The sequence below is a fragment of the Argiope bruennichi genome, chromosome 7 (genome assembly GCF_947563725.1).
Source record: "Argiope bruennichi chromosome 7, qqArgBrue1.1, whole genome shotgun sequence".
NCBI lineage: Eukaryota > Metazoa > Arthropoda > Arachnida > Araneae > Araneidae > Argiope > Argiope bruennichi.
In genome coordinates this window covers 126661882-126667156 of record NC_079157.1, presented here as the reverse complement: position 1 = coordinate 126667156, position 5275 = coordinate 126661882, and positions in this window count along the sequence as shown.

Sequence of the window (5275 nt, the reverse complement as noted above, 5' to 3'; positions counted from 1 at the left end):
AATCATGCCACTTTTTCTGCTTTCATCAGAACTTCTCGCAATAATATACAAATCTTATTTTTGGTTAATATCTTGTTCTGCAAAATAGATCGCACGACATGGGAAAATAATTCCCTAAAAAATACTTTATCTTGTCAGATATGATGCTATTTACATTTTTAACAGGAAAAACAAATATTAAAGATGCAATCAGAATATAAAGCTGCACGTTATATTCTAATGATGAGCTAATCCTAATGAAAAGAGAGATTAATGTAATATTCTGGTTTAGAAAAATGCATATTAATTTTTAAAATGTATTTTTAATTAATATTTTAAATACAAAACATTTATTTCAAATACGTTTAAAAAAATGAACGGTTATTTAAAATTTTTAAATGTAAAAGTTTTCGTGGCCTTTCTTTAAAAAATTTTTAATAGTGACTTATATACATTTGCCCTTATATAAAAGAACTAGATATAAAAATAAAGATAAAGAACTTATCCTTATCCTAGAAAAATATTCATCATTTAAAAAAAAAAAGAAGAAGAAGGCAGAAATTAGATATTCCACCATTTGCCATTGTCCCACTGATGTTGTCTCAACTGTTCACACGATTGCAATATAGGGACAATTATATAAAAACTTGTTCCAATTGCATTGTGAAGTGATTAACTCTTTCATAAATTTCTCTCATTCTTTATAGAAAAGGTAACAAACTCATATTAAACAAAGTTTATATAGAAGACAAAAAAAAAAAAAAAATGTTTTTATTTCTGGAAATGTTGGCCTATTTCAAAAATGTCATATAAAAGAAGAAAGACAAACTGATATCAATGCTTCCTTCTTTGCACGAGGCATCTTCAATTACCCTCATTCCTATTTCAGGAAATAAGTTGTCAATAGTATTAATTTCAAAATGACACAAGGTGAATATCAATAATTCTGTATCTGACAGTGAACTTATTTCATGTCAAACGAAAATAATAGCTCTTATCTATAATTACTTCAAAAGAGGGAAATAATTTTATATTTCAATTTTCAAATCTGTCTGGGAAATATACATTCTATATCTATGAAAAAAATTTCAAGAAATGAATAAAACTATAATTCCAAGGATTTTAAATCCTGAAACTTGTTCCATATACAACTCTCAGCTTTAAAATGTTTTTTCCGTGTATATTTTTGATACCATGCAGTTTCTATTGAACTTGATCTATTAAAGAGTTTAATAATGAATTTTAAAAATTACAGTAAAAATGTATTATCTACAATTTTATTATATACTGTCATGGCTACTGGACCATTAACATATTTACTGTGGCTCAGACTTTTGTTTTGAGGAATAAGATATGTGATAGATTAAAAATGTATAATTTGTTCACATTTTTTCATTGAAATTTCTAAAACCATTCAATAACAGAATTCAAAAACTTGTATGATTAATGTATACTTGCATACTTCTAAAAATACTCATCAAAAATGATATACAATGCAAATAAAATTATTCTAATCATTATCACTACCACTGCTTTTGCCATACACAAAAATTGTTATTAATAAAAATGTTCTAAATTATTTAATGGGGTTTCTCATCTTGAGTGTTGAAAGAAATTATAAAGTAACGAGCATATATATATATATGTGTGTGAGTGTAGTCTCTTTCTTAGTGATTTTATTAAAATTTTATGTTATTAATATAAACATTTTTACAAGACAATTATTGATAGATGTGTTTATGAGAATATATTTTCTAAAATAAAGTCACATTTCTGTTATTTGTTAGCATGCGTGCAGAAGTTTTCTCTTAATATTTCACCTTTCTTATTTCATGCCATACCATTTAAATTAGTATAGCACATATAAATTTAATTACATTATACAGAGCGCAACAGCTGGCCGCATGTGAACCCACCTTTACTAAATCAATCTGGGATGTATTATTGCACATGTAATTGAAAAATGAAAGGTTAGATGAAAAGACTATCGAAAGATGGTGTCTAGTTCTTAAATGAATATTTTTGTACTATTAAAATATCAGTGTTAAAATGATTATAATAAAATTCTTTATTCAATTATTGTATTAAACAAATAGTACATAGAAAAAAAATTGTAATCCACAGTCTATATCACATATGAAAATAGAAATGGTGAAAGTTGACAAAATCTATAGTATTTTAATCGGCGGAAAGATTATTTATTTTCCTGCTCCTCAATTATTTTAATATTAACTAATCAAGATTTTGTCTGCCCATAAAATTCTTAACCCCAAATGGAAGCTAGATTATTCTTAGCTAAGGCTCTTAACAGGCATGGGTATGTATAACAAGAATTTGACCTTTATTCATCATATGACCTAGTAGAGCCTTTCCTTGTTCCAATATCCAGTCGAGTGTAATCGTAGTATTTCATGTCAACTAATATCCTATGCTGGTAGTGCTCTATCAGACACCTTGAGAAAGGAACTTAAAATTTTGGTCTCTACTCACATTTGCATTATTTTTAGAATTTTATGCACATCCACCTCCTAATGCTCGAGTACGGCTAATTACAGATCACTGCCAGCTTATTAAATTTCATTTAATACAAAATTGAAATGCACTTCAGCTGGGATGAACCACACTGTTAAGAAATTGTAATGCTGCTTCCCGAAGCAATTAGTTCCATCGCAAGCAAGACAATTTTCCATAAGTTTTTCTTATGCACACCGGATCAATGACATTCGGTCTTGGGAACAAACCACTTGACGATAGATTTATTAGAACACGAGCTATAATGAACCTTCTTTTCACTGTTACGGAAACTATAAAGTTTGCAGACAGCTGAAGTCAGTCGAGCATTCAGATAGCACCGATTCGTGAGCTAAGCAGTCGATCAGTAGCCGAGAGTTGTTAAATTCTCCCTATACTGTTGAACTACCGATTTGCTTCTTGTGTACGCTTCGGCTATGTTTTATTGTCTGTGTGTTCATGCAGTATAAAACGTGGTTCTTTATAGACTGTTTTACTGTACACCAACCACATCGAACGAGTCGATTCCCCCCCCCCCGCAGTGCACACAGAATCAATGTAACAGTGCGTGTGTTAGATGTGGTGTATATATAGTAATTATCTCATACTTTTTAAATGATAAAATAAAAATCAATTATTTAAGTCCAAAATAGGGTCAATATTTTGAAAGATCGCAAGAGAATACGGTATTTGCCTCAACCTTGCAGTGTCGTCAGAGTAATTTAGCGCTTTTATTCACTTTATTAGAGCTGTGTATTTGAAGTCATTTTAATTCTTTTATCTTTCTTTTAAATTCTTGTACATTATCCTAACAATATTTCCAATTACTTTGTAAAAGTTTTATAACTTTAAAAAATACCTATGTTGCTTCATAATTTTAAAAAATGACTGATCCAATAATTAAAAAATATTTCAAATGTGTTAAAAAGTTAAAAACTTTTTAAAATAATATAACTGAGGTACTGGTACTCACTGGTGATGGCAACTGAAAATTATACATTTCATTATTTCAGTTCAAAATTTGCTGTCTAAAACTCCTTATATAGTGATTAAAATCAATGAAAAAATATCTTATTCAATAAAGTGAGGAGGTGAAAAGAGATGCCTCAAGTCTGGTCTTGCATAAGGTCCTTTAAGAGTATTTAAACTGACTCTGGTCCAGAAGTAAGATGTGAAAGAATAATGAATTTTTTTTTATATACATTAAATTAATGCAACAATAACAGTAAAAACTAAAGCGTTTAAAAATGGAATCATTTGGTCATTAAGGTTAACTTTAGTCATCTTAAAAGTTAAAAGCTTGCTTTTCAATCAAAATTAAATGCATAAAAATTTATCTAATTATTTAAACAAAACTTATCAAGCAATATACAATCTTATTTAAGGGCTGAAAGACCTAAGACATGCCAACCAGATGCATTAATATTTAAGTTTACTAAGAATCGAAGAAAAAAATTAGTGCCTTGTTTTAGTATAATTTATTTTTTTAGTAAAAATCCAGACCATGTTATAATAACGTTATTAGTTCAATGAAATTTAGTGTTTTGTTAGAATACATCTTAAATAAAGATTTTGTGTATTTATAACATTTTGGAATAAATGCAACAATTTCTAATATAGATACATTTGTATTCGTTATTTCTGAACCTTAGTATAGAATAAAAAAAAGATTTATTTCTGTATGAATTGTAAAAAAATGAATAGAATCGCAAAACAATTTTATGCAAGAAGGACAAAATTCACATCTTTATACAAAAATGCTATTAAGGTAGCATTTATATTAAATTAATAAATAACTCGGTTCTGATGAATATCCTGACTACAGCAATTTAATATGACTTTAAAAAGCAAATCTAAAATATGGTAGACTAATAGATAGAAAAAAAAAAAAAAAATGGCATCTCAAAAAAGAAATCAGAAAGGATGGATAATTTTCTAACTCCACTTTCAACTAATAAAAAACTCACAACAATTATATGGTAGTGTAAACGAAAAATTTGCAAACAAAAATGAAAATATATCTACATAACTGTAAATACATTAATAAAAGTTATTCATTGTTTTACAAAATCAAATAAAAAATTTCTTTTTAATTATCAGACTACAAAGTTTTCACAAAGGGCATGTCAAATTATAAGATACTATTTTGGATTAGAACCCACAGGTTAAGAGGGTTGTTGTTCTTTACCAGAATAATATTGTTTTATGTAGAACATACACATAATGCAATTTGTGCTTTTATATCATCTCGATTTCATGCCTGCAAGTTCCGATAAAAGATTCCTTTCAATTTTTATTAAATATAAGCATGCTGGTACATAAATGAGAGATTTTTCGTCGCAGAATTCAGATCAAAGGTATAATATTACACCTTTTGAAAATTAAGTTAGATATATATAAAAAAATTTAATGCACATTACATTTTTTTTTTTTTTTACATAGGCTTATCAGTTTGTAATTTCTAAGGGCCTGCAGTAATAATAATAAAACTAAATACAAAACTTGATTTTATTTAGGATATTATTCATCTAATTTGATTGATCTTTCTATCTTCTATAGTAAAGAATTTTGAGGAAATTTCGAACTCTCATGGCTTCCAATTACTTTCTTTGATGTTCCCATATTTATAAACTTGGTTAGGATATCTTCCTACAGTCTCTACTCAAGCAATCTTATTTATAAGTCATCATGGATACAGCATTATTCATATAAATAACTTTAGAGGAAGGGGTAGTTTTGGATTCTATTGGATTTGACATATTGGAACATTCCATATTTGTTTAAA